Below are 12,563 nucleotides of genomic sequence, written 5' to 3' on the forward strand. Positions count from 1 at the left end.
TGGGATGTATTGCATCACCTGTGCTGAAGCTGGGATGTATTGCACCACCTGTGCTGAAGCTGGGATGTATTGCACCACCTGTGCTGAAGCTGGGATGTATTGCACCACCTGTGCTGAAGCTGGGATGTATTGCACCACCTGTGCTGAAGCTGGGATGTATTGCACCACCAGTGCTGAAGCTGGGATGTATTGCACCACCTGTGCTGAAGCTGGGATGTATTGCACCACCTGTGCTGAAGCTGGGATGTATTGCACCACCTGTGCTGAAGCTGGGATGTATTGCACCATCTGTGCTGAAGCTGGGATGTATTGCACCACCTGTGCTGAAGCTGGGATGTATTGCACCACCTGTGCTGAAGCTGGGATGTATTGCACCACCTGTGCTGAAGCTGGGATGTATTGCACCACCTGTGCTGAAGCTGGGACTCATTATGCCACCTGTGTTGAAACAGATACTGATTGAGCCACCTGTGCTAACGCAGGGGCTGATTGAGTCACTTGTGCTGAACCTGGGATATCCTGAAAACCTGACCTGTTTGGGGGGCCTTGAGGACTGGAGTTGAGCCCCCCCTGCTCTAACTGACCCAGGAAACCACACCCTAGGTCGTATGTCTGCTAGCTCAGGGGTGCGCAAAGTTTTTTGCGTGCGCCCCCCTACCTGGAGCCCCAGCGTTCGCGCCCCCCCATCGGACTGGCAGCAGGTGAGTTACAGAGACCTCACGCCTCCCCCGGCATATAATTTAAATGCCGTGGGGAAGAGCGCGAGACCTCTGTAACTGCCGCGCCCCCCTTAACTAATCTTGGCCCCCCCCAGTTTGCGCACCGCTGTGCTAGCTGATTGGACAAGAGAGGTTTAAAAGGCAGGCGGCAGACTACCTGCTGTCTCTTTGCTGAATGTGTGAGGTTCCAGGCGCCTGTCTGTGGGAGAGCCCCGGACTCCCATCCTATCACCAGGACTTTGCTGTTCTGCAGACATGCCGTCTGCTATTTACTTTGAGCTGTTTATTTTACTCCTTTTGAAAGTGTACTGCAACCGGCTTTCCCCGCTGAGGGAAATAAAGCACTTTCTGCGCAGGAGCCGGGCGTGCGAGCCCCTTCTCCGTCACAACTTCTTCAAAACTTTTTACGGTGAAAAATGTTAAAGCAAGTGAGAAAAGTTTGGGGACATTTAGTTAAATCATTTCAATTGATTTAACAAAACGCAAAAAAAACAACAATCAAGGCTTTTTATGAGAATAGTAAGTAGGGGGATTTATGACCGAACAAACAGTCCTGGGGACTGATGAATTGCATGGTTTACAAGAAGCTAACAGGTCCTGATTATTAGATTGCTAACATGCTTACTCACACATGGCTTACTTGACTATATTGGCTATTGCTTTAACGGTATTGTACGTGCATGCGCTCATAATTCAGCATTCTGTCCTTTTTTTTCCTCTGTTTTAGGAATTTTGATAAGTATGTAATCAATATAGGAATATGGCATGCAGATGGTTAAATGTACTTGTACCCTTCTTGGTCTTTGCAAAGCATTGCTGCTCCATCTGGCAGTGAACAGGTTAAAGTCAGCCTGAAGTCTGTAAGGTTGAGGCCACTGTACGAGTGTCACCAGAAAGATGCGTTGACCAGCAGCAGTGGGGCCGGCCTGGCTCTGTGCATCGTGACCTTGTTCTAGTCCTGTTCTCAGTAACTTCAACCTCAGTGCATTCTAGTGTGTAGTCATCCTCTATCTCCATGGTCCGAAGCTCATCGGTGTTCACCCTATATTAACCAGTATACAGGGTCTTGGTGCCATTTTGTTTCTATAGCAAACATTTACAAAGTCACATCCCCTTCCTCTTCTGAAACAGGCTCTGACACACCCCTTTCTGAGCCCTGCCCTCTCTCTAGCAGTGCACCAATTGTATCTGGTGACTGCCTGGTCACATGATCTGCCCCGCATAGCTTTGTCATATTAATATGCAAATGCATTCCACTGAGTGCAGAATACTCCTCTGCAGCCATTTTGCGAACCCCCAAGCCAAATCTTTGCCGATCGATCACAGGAGAACGGATCGATCGGCAACTTAGCTAATTACTTATCATTGTGTGGATCGTATTGATGCACATATTAAAGGGAAAAAATAAAATAAAAAATAAAAAAAACGGCATGCTGCTTTAACCCAGAGTCGGAGCCTTTACCATTCGTTCCTTCAGACCATATATGTATAGTATATTTATTTGTAAAGGTGAACACCCGTGAGTCAAAAGGTGCAATTATTTATCACAAACGTGCTTCAGATTTTGGGATAAGCTTTCTAGTTAGTGATCAGGGATAGGAGACAATGGCTGCCAGTAACACACAACATTGGAACACATGGATTAGGCCGCGTATATCGTGGCAGCGAAGGCACGCATGCGCGGCACTTATAACAAACCTCTTCTCATAGAGGCCGTCCATAGAGCGCGCGATTGCGGCAGCGAAGAAGCGCGAATGCACACGCGATTCTAGGGAAAACAAAACATTTTGTGTTTGCCACGCGACGGCCGTGTCACGTGTGCGGTTCAGCCAATGAGGGCGAACCGTTCACGTGAGGTCACGGCCACGCCTTCCTGTCGCCTCGGAGTAGGTTCAGGCGCGCAAGATGTCGCACGTGCGTGGCCACTATAAACGCGGGCACACAGGCCTCGTTTATAGTGTGCACGACCGCGTGACGTGACGCGCAAAACATGCACTGCAGGCTGGAGGCGACGGGTAGGCGTAGGAGAGGCGTGGCCGTGAAGTCACGTGAGCGGTTCGCCCTCATTGGCTGAACCGCTTCACGCGACGCGGCCGTCGCTTGGAAAGACAAAATATTTTGTCAGCACCATTGGAATGTTTCGGCGGTGCGCGCCGTCGCCGGCACTATAACCGCGGCATCATGCTCCACACCCCGAATCATTCCAGCACTTGCAGACCTACACATGTAGCTAATCTCGCCGTCTCCTGTGCCGGAGGCAGTGAGTCTTGTTACATATCTATATCTAAATTCCTTTTACAGACTTGTCAACTTTGCAAATGTTTCTATTGAACAATAATTTTTTGTTGTTGAAACAAGAACACAGCCGGAGCCCCATCAAACGCCCCCCCGATTCCCCCCCCCCCCGTCTCTCCCCCTGCTCTTACCTTTTATGTAGGATTTCATTAACACGTATATTATAATGTCAAGAAGCCCAGGTCTCCTTAGCTACCAATACGAGCCAGATATAAGCAACGAGATTAACAAGTTTCTTAAGTTTGACTCAAGTGGGAACAAAAACAATGAAAGAGACCGAGAAGGCTATGTATAAAGTTTTGAGAAGAGCAGCATGTAACCACGTTACCATGTAAGTGCCGTTCTATAGTGCCGGGGCGTGCTACACCGTGCGCCGCACGGCAGTTATAGATGGCTTCTATACAAGGGCCGCGCGCATGCACGGCGGGGAGCGGGGAACAGACAGACAGCGGCGAAGACGGGGAAAAGATGATTTCGCGCTGCTACCGGCACTCAAATGTGTATGCATGTATGTGTGGATGTGTGTTTGTATGGTGTGTGTGTGTGTGTGTGTGTGTGTGTGTGTGTGTGTGTGTGTGTGTCAATAAGTGCACAAATAAAATAAAAAAATATTTATTAAACTTTTTTTCGTTAAAAAATCTTATTTAGGACTTCATACACACACACACACACACACACACACACACACACACACACACACACACACACACACACACACACACACACACACACACACACACACACACACACACACACACACACACACACACCGCATGCAGTATAGAACGGGCCTAAGAAACAAAGTGCTTGGCAGAGCATTTTACTTGTGTATATTGGAAGAACAAGGATATAAGCTGATGCAGAATTTGCCACATCTCTATATAATGTCTGCGTTTGGACACCTCTCAGAATCACTCCTGCAAAACCCAAGCAGGTTTGGTAAAGGGTGAGAATAACTGGTACATTGATGTTTACAGACGCATGTTTAAAATGGTGTAGGACATTTATCCGCGACTAAAATGCAGCTGGGACACTTTGCCGCGGAGACATTTCGCCTCAATGTCCGCTCCTGCCCCTGACAGCCGTCTGCCTCACCCGTCAAGCCAGGTCTGCCGCGCCCGACCTCACACTCCCACAACTGCATGTTTAAATGTCCTACGTGGGACCGCTACACTGCCTAGACAGGCAGCTCTGACGCGCCATCTTTAAATGTAATTTAAATGTCCCGCGGAGGACATTTAAACTCGCAGTTGTTTGAGCAGCACACCTAACTCGGCTGGTCGGGTAGGACGGGCACAGGACCGGACACCACGGCGAAATGTCCCGCGGCGAGCTGCCCTGCGGTCAAAGTGTCCTGGTGGCGGAATGCCAGCGGCGTTTTGGTCACGGCCAAACATCCCATTTCGTATTTAAAATGCCTTTCTAATCGTCATGTTATTAGCCCAAAAAGTCCATTGCGTCCCTTTTATATATAGATCCCGTTATATTTTAATAAAAGGTACCGCCTGACTTTAATAAAGGAAATCAAGCATTTTTTTTATTTTAAAATTGAAGATTGTTGCTCAGTTTTATGTTAGGGTCAATTTATCAAAATCTCCCACATTAAAAACCTGTGGGGACAAATTTACCATTTATCAATGTTTTAATGTAGCCGCTTTTTGTGCTAGTATTGCACCTGGAAGCTTTGACGTTAATAGATGGACTTTGTATCCTTTGTATTTTCAGTATTGGTGGTCTTCCGGCCTCCAGGGCCGCACACAATAATCACATTGACGAGGCCCTAATAGACCTGAGGTGGCTTGTGAACCGTTCAATGACAAGGCCCGGGGGAGATGGAAAGATGGAGGCTGGGTACCAACTCGTTTCCATGGCAACCACTTGTGGAATTACAGAGTCGTGAGGCTCGGGGAAGGATTCTCCGCACGAGGAAAGTGTTCCAGGTAGCAGCGGAACGCAACGCTTCCAGGTAGGCGGCAATAGTCCTGTTTTTAACTCCCACCAGATGTTGTGTGAGGGGTGTGAGGGGAGGCGGGGGGGGCGGAAATGAAAAGTTTAATCAAATGTTGCAAAATTCGTTTTTATCATTCAATACGCTTTATAATCCCTGACGTGCCAGTCTCCAAAACAAGCCATCTGCTATTCTTCTTTTTTATATTTCTTTTATTTTTATTTTTAATTACATTTTTTACTTTTACAACAAGATAATTGACAAATGTGAGCAGGTGGAATACCAGAAGGAAAAAAAAAAAAGACAAAAGAATATTAATATTACAGTATGTTATTATGGAATGTGAAAGAAAATTTTAAATATATATATTTTTTTTAGAGAAAGCACTAGGGTTAGGGAGTGATCACAAAACCACACCAATTGAAGCGAAATAAAGAGTAAATATATGGTAATCAAAAAAGTGGGTGCAAACTGTGAACTGAAAAGTGAATCAGAAAAAGGGGGGAAGGAAAACACAAAATGAATGTGTCTCCTAAAAGAATTCACTATACTGCACACCTACTTAATATAAAATTTAACTTTTAATATAATTACATAAAACATATGTTACCAAATCGTTGTGTATTGTGCATTAAAAATGAATTAAATTATCAGAACAGGCGTCCGTGTCAGTGATTGTATGTGGGAATAATCTCAGACAGCAAATTGTATTCGAGATAGCAGGACACAGAACGCTAATAGTCAGGGTTTAAACCCCTCTGGGACACCTATGAGACCAGGTACATGTATATATGTGTGGGTGTAACTAACGAACTCAGTGAATGATTGTATCACGAGAGTACTACAGTCCTGCTAGGACTTATAAACCACAGAGCACTAAGAGATGTTAATTTAGGGATGTATACCCGTCCACTCAGTAAAAAAGTGCTACTAATAGTATGATGATGGAGGGTAAATGATTCATAGCATAGTGAAACAATTGTTCACAGCATTATAGTCAATGAATCATTAAATGGCACACTCCAAATGAATATGTCATATAGAAAGCAGGAGGTTTGCACACTGAGTGTTAATAAAGTACCAATTTGGATCTACATAGATAGAGCCAGGAGACTACAGAACACTACATAAAAGCAGCTCCAAGTAGGAGACTGACAACATTGCGCGTCCAACGCGCGTTTCCCTCCAGCAAAGGAGCTTCCTCAGGGACAAATTTGCTGGGGGGAGGAAGAATGAACCCTTATATACCCTAGTAGTCCCTTGATTACAGATTGAACAATTGCCAGCTGTTGCACATGCGCAGTTGGTCAGTTGGCAAACTTCATGAATGCTGATTAAAACATCTGGGAACATTCCCACCTATTTAACAGTAATAATGCTGAATTTATTAAAAGTTTCGAGCGTTTTTAAGGCTTTTTTAAGCTTGTGTAGTAGTGTGGTATTCAATCGGCGAAATTACAGTCCAATGCGCATGCGTGCGAACTCAGAAAATCCAACCAGCCGAAGTAAAGCGTACTGCGCATGCGTGGGCACTTAGAGTAAAAATTGCTAAGTCGGAGTCCGTGTATCGCGCATGCGTGAAGACTTAAATGCTCCAGCCTAATGCCCGCGCAACTGCGCATGCACGGAAACTCTAAATGAGGCAAGAATACTGCCATAGTTCTAGCGTATTGCGCATGCGTTCCAATTTCAAAATTATTTGGCCAGTTTCCATCCGTGATCGCGCGCAGTGCGCATGCGTCGGGACTTGGAAAATTTCATTTCGAGTTTACGATACACGGACTTGCGAACTCAGAAAATCCAACCAGCCGAAGTAAAGCGTACTGCGCATGCGTGGGCACTTAGAGTAAAAATTGCTAAGTCGGAGTCCGTGTATCGTAAACTCGAAATGAAATTTTCCAAGTCCCGACGCATGCGCACTGCGCGCGATCACGGATGGAAACTGGCCAAATAATTTTGAAATTGGAACGCATGCGCAATACGCTAGAACTATGGCAGTATTCTTGCCTCATTTAGAGTTTCCGTGCATGCGCAGTTGCGCGGGCATTAGGCTGGAGCATTTAAGTCTTCACGCATGCGCGATACACGGACTCCGACTTAGCAATTTTTACTCTAAGTGCCCACGCATGCGCAGTACGCTTTACTTCGGCTGGTTGGATTTTCTGAGTTCGCACGCATGCGCATTGGACTGTAATTTCGCCGATTGAATACCACACTACTACACAAGCTTAAAAAAGCCTTAAAAACGCTCGAACCTTTTAATAAATTCAGCATTATTACTGTTAAATAGGTGGGAATGTTCCCAGATGTTTTAATCAGCATTCATGAAGTTTGCCAACTGACCAACTGCGCATGTGCAACAGCTGGCAATTGTTCAATCTGTAATCAAGGGACTACTAGGGTATATAAGGGTTCATTCTTCCTCCCCCCAGCAAATTTGTCCCTGAGGAAGCTCCTTTGCTGGAGGTAAACGCGCGCTGGACGCGCAATGTTGTCAGTCTCCTACTTGGAGCTGCTTTTATGTAGTGTTCTGTAGTCTCCTGGCTCTATCTATGTAGATCCAAATTGGTACTTTATTAACACTCAGTGTGCAAACCTCCTGCTTTCTATATGACATATTCATTTGGAGTGTGCCATTTAATGATTCATTGACTATAATGCTGTGAACAATTGTTTCACTATGCTATGAATCATTTACCCTCCATCATCATACTATTAGTAGCACTTTTTTACTGAGTGGACGGGTATACATCCCTAAATTAACATCTCTTAGTGCTCTGTGGTTTATAAGTCCTAGCAGGACTGTAGTACTCTCGTGATACAATCATTCACTGAGTTCGTTAGTTACACCCACACATATATACATGTACCTGGTCTCATAGGTGTCCCAGAGGGGTTTAAACCCTGACTATTAGCGTTCTGTGTCCTGCTATCTCGAATACAATTTGCTGTCTGAGATTATTCCCACATACAATCACTGACACGGACGCCTGTTCTGATAATTTAATTCATTTTTAATGCACAATACACAACGATTTGGTAACATATGTTTTATGTAATCATATTAAAAGTTAAATTTTATATTAAGTAGGTGTGCAGTATAGTGAATTCTTTTAGGAGACACATTCATTTTGTGTTTTACTTCCCCCCTTTTTCTATATATTTTTTTTAAAGCAGCTCGTTACACTGATGACTCGTTTAAAAGAAAAAACCCATGTACGTTGCTGTGTGGGGACGGCCCCTTTAACCAATGTTGTTGAACAATTATATTCCTGTAATACTGAACCCCTCAAATATCCCTGGGGTTTTTTCAGGTGTTTTTCTCTGACCTAGTTGCCAGTGGAATCTTAGCAGCATAATACGATTTGTTTTTGCTCTCATTTGCTGCAGTACTTGTAAGGTTTCCGTGGCGGGGGGATTTGGGGGGGGGGTTCACCAAGCTCCCACTTTACATGACGTCAACCTACGTTAATGCCAAGTTAACAGTAACGCTGTATTCCCTAAGGGCAGTAACGCAACGTTACGCCATGTTTTTCCCCCATAAAGAGCATAGCGGTAACTAAAACGGACGTTTGTGTTAATGACCTGGGAATGAGACGGTCTATCGTATGAGACGCTTCTTTTGTTTGTGCGCATTCTCCTTCACCTTTCCCCCCCCCCCGGCCGCAGTTTTCTTGAATATTTGTTTCTGATTATCAGTGTTCGACAAATCTATTAAAATACAGGCCCGTGGCGACTTGATTTGACCCAGTGGCGACCTCCTCATGGACGACACCAAGCAGGGCGGGATTGGGAGCGGGACTAGATGGCGAGTAGATTTTTTCGTTCGGCGAGTAGATTTTTGGGTGATTTGTCAACCACTGCTGATTATTTATTGACGGGATAAACAATTCGCAAAGGCGGAAATATGATTCCCCTGATACAGGCCGAGTCTGCACACGGTCTTAGCAAAGTAGAAACAGGTTTATATTCAGGGCAACATACAAATCAGGGTACAAAACGTATCAGTAAATGTAAGAAGGATAACGGATAAGAATAAAAGAATATCGAGGGCCGACACGCGCGATGTTTCGGGGGCGCCGGAACCGCTCTCACGGGGAAATCTTTCCAAGAAATTTGCAGGTGTGAGCTCCCTTTATATTCTGGTGTACTCAATCCTGGTTATTACATTTATTCATACTTTCTTTTTTCCTTCCTTTCCCTTTTTCATATGTCTGATCCCCTAACTATGTCATAGCCTTGTCCCTCGGATTCCTTCATAACCTTCCCAAAGGCCGTCCCACCAAACACCTAATAATACGCTGACACCATTTTATACTTGCGTTTTATTTCCATTTGATTGGTTTATAGACCATTGTTTCAGGTTCTTTTTGGACTCCATGTAGATCTTTGTTATATATTATTACAGGCTAAGGCTGGTAAATTCCAGGCATTATTGAAATCCCTGCTCTCTGATTGGATAATGCCCGGAATTTTAACCAATCAGTAATGGGCCGGAATTTTTGGCAGCTTGCAAAGTTTTTCAGCCAATCGGCTTTCAGCTTTCATTCACAACGCGTGACATTTGCCCTTAGGCCTCGTTCAGGGTGCTGGCTTCGGAGGGAGGGCGTGCTTACGTGCGAGCTGCCGTTCCGAAACAATGTATTGAAAGGGAATTGTGGTTGTCAGGGTAGCAGCTGCCCTGTCTCCGAAGTACGGAGTTGACGCTGGCTACAGTTTCAATAAACAAACCAAGTTGTTTTTTGAAGCTGAAACAGCGTCACTGGTACTTCGGCAGCCAATGAAATCATTCTCGACAATGATTTCAAGACTGCAACTCCGATCCCTAAGCTGCCGTCTGTAGCCCCGCCCCCTCCCCGCCTCCTCAACTCCTGAAAAGTTCTGCTGGGGAGGATGTGCACACATTGCCCAGCACACTGCAGCTCGCACACGCGAACGCTCGCCCTCCAACTCCTGCCTCTGGCACCCTGAACGAGGCCTTAGACAGGAGAGGTGATTGGACAGAAGGCACCAGCAAGGCACTGACCCCTCCCCCTCCCTGCCTGCAGAGAGCTCTGCACAGAAGAGTGAGGGGAAAGGTTTGTGTGTGTGTGTTTTGTGGGTGTAAAGGGGGTCAGCAGTGTGTTTTATTAGTGTGTGTCTTCTGGTGGTGTGTGTTTTGTGGGTGTAGAGGGGGGCAGCAAAGGCTTGTTGGTGTGTGTCTGCTGTGTGTGTGTTTTGTTGCTGTAGAGGGGGAGCTGCAGTGTGTGTGTCTTCAGTGTGTGTTTTGTGGGTGGAGGAGGGGTGCAGAGTGTTTTGTTGGTGTGTGTGTCTGCAGTGTGTGGGTTTACAGGGGGCTGCAGAGGGTTTGGTGGGGGGGCTGCTGGTGTGTGTTTTGTGGATGGAGAGGTGGCAGTCTGTTTTGTTGATTTGTGTGTCTCTCTGCAGTGTGTTTTGTAGGTGCAGAGGGGGGGCTATAGTGTGTGTTTTGTGGGTGGAGGAGGGGTGCAGAGTGTTTTGTGGATGTAGAGCTGGCAGTTTGTTGGTTTGTGTGTGTCTGCAGTGTGTGTTTTGTGGGTGGAGGAGGGGTGCAGAGTGTTTTGTGTGGGTTTACATGGGGGGTGTAGAGGGGGGCTGCTGGTGTTTGTTTTATGGATATAGGGGGGGCCAGCAGTCTGTTTTGTGGGTGTAGAGGGGGGCTGCTGTGTGTGTGTGTGTGTGTGTGTGTGTGTGTCAGTGAGTGTAGATGGTGGAGAAAGGCTGAAGAGTGTGTTTTGGTGTGTGTGTGTGTGCCTGTGTTTTGTGGGTGTAGAGGGGCGGGCTGCAGTGTGTCGGGGGGACTGCAGAGTGTGTTTGTGTATATAGAGGGGGGGTTGTAGTGTGTGTGTGTGTGTGTGTGTGTGTGTGTGTGTGTGTGTGTGTGTGTGTGTGTGTGTGTGTAGAGGGGGCTGTGTGTATGTACAATTTCCTTTTAATAAACTTGCAATAAAAGCATAAGAATGTAGACCAGCGGTGCGCAAACTGTGGGGCGCGACTCCCAGGGGGGGCGCGACACTGCCGACGGGGGGCGCGGGGTTTACAGAGGCCCCGCGAGCTTCCCAAAGGCACTTAAATTAAGTGCCGGGGGAGCTGCAGGGCCTCTGTAAACCTAACTTACCGTGGCTCCGGCGGCTTCCTCCCTGTGTGGCCATGGCAACGCGGCGTCAAAATGACGCTGCGAGGTCATGTGACGTCACGTTGCTATGGCAACGTGACGTCATTACGCCGGAGCGCGGGTAAGTTGGGGTTGGGAGGGGGGCGTGGGAGTGAGGGGACAGCCGGCAGGGGGGCGCAGGGAAAAAAGTTTGCGCCCCCCTGATGTAGACAACCATGCTGATAAAAATCAATATGACTACAAAAATGTATCTTTTTATGAAAAATTAAAAATAAAATAAAAAATAAGCCTACATTTAGCCTATAATAGTAATAATCCCCTCAGAACAGGGCATTACTGACCAATAATGCCCTGGCTGGGTTAAAGTCCCTCGGCTTCGCTTCGGGCCTTCAACTCTTCCGACCAGGGCATTATTGGCCAGTAATGCCCTGTTCTTCGGGGATTATTACTTAAATACTGACCCCCGGTGCGGTGTGTGCGTCTTTCTCACGGTTTTTGGCGAGGGAGATCTCACATAGGAGCTTGTGGGAGTTTCTCTACGCGTCCAGCTGCCAGGGGTTCTAACCATACGACATACAACACGAGACAGCACACGCGGGGTTTCCTTGTCTTTTTGCCTTAGCACTAATTTGCATTAACCCTTGAGAGAGAGAGAGAGAGACCTTTTTGTAATTGATATGTCTCTCCAATCTCCTTTTATATAATACGCAGAGAGATACAAAACTGAGCACCCCTGAGATACTGTATCTGGGAAAGCGGCTATTCAAATGATTGGAAGTTGGACAGGAGGCAGAGTGACACACTGCGAGTGCTCATTTGCATTTCATTACCCAGAATCCCTGGCTGCAGTGGAAGCCCTGTATGCTAGTAGATAATGGGGAAAAGTAGCGTTGCAGACCTGTCTGACACACGTGAATGTGCTCACAAGTGAGAGTTTAGTTTGCCATAATTCCCAGGTACAGTATCTCAGGTGTGTTTAGCCAATGAGGGCGAACCACTCACGGCCATGCCTCCCTGTCTCCTCTGCTTCACTCCTCTCCTGTCTCCTCTGCACGACGTCACCAGATCGCGCTGCCGCCTAGCGGCATCTGGTATGATCGAGGCCTTAGGCTAAGGCAGGGGGGCGCAAACTTTTTTCCCTGCGCCCCCCTGCCGGCTGTCCCCTCACTCCCGCGCCCCCCCCCCAACCCCAACTTACCCGCGCTCCGGCGAAATGACGTCACGTTGCCATAGCAACGTGACGTCACATGACCTCGCAGCGTCATTTTGACGCCGCGTTGCCATGGCGACGCAGGGAGGAAGCCGCCGGAGCCACGGTAAGTTAGGTTTACAGAGGCCCTGCAGCTCCCCCGGCACTTAATTTAAGTGCCTTCGGGAAGCGCGCGGGGCCTCTGTAAACCCCGCGCCCCCCGTCGGCAGTGTCGCGCCCCCCCTCGGGGTCGCGCCCCACAGTTTGCGCACCGCTGGG

General features: G+C 47.1%; 1 protein-coding gene across 1 annotated transcript in view; it reads left to right on the forward strand.

The window, feature by feature from the left end:
* Nucleotides 1–12,563, forward strand: part of LOC142494627 (uncharacterized) — a 223,779-nt gene that overhangs the window by 71,865 nt on the left and 139,351 nt on the right. The window contains exon 3 of the mRNA XM_075599057.1: nt 4,740–4,980. The gene's annotated coding sequence lies outside the window, so the exon portion shown is untranslated. The remainder of the gene's footprint in view (nt 1–4,739; nt 4,981–12,563) is intronic.

The sequence above is a fragment of the Ascaphus truei genome, chromosome 5, assembly GCF_040206685.1.
Source record: "Ascaphus truei isolate aAscTru1 chromosome 5, aAscTru1.hap1, whole genome shotgun sequence".
NCBI classification, from domain to species: Eukaryota; Metazoa; Chordata; class Amphibia; order Anura; family Ascaphidae; genus Ascaphus; species Ascaphus truei.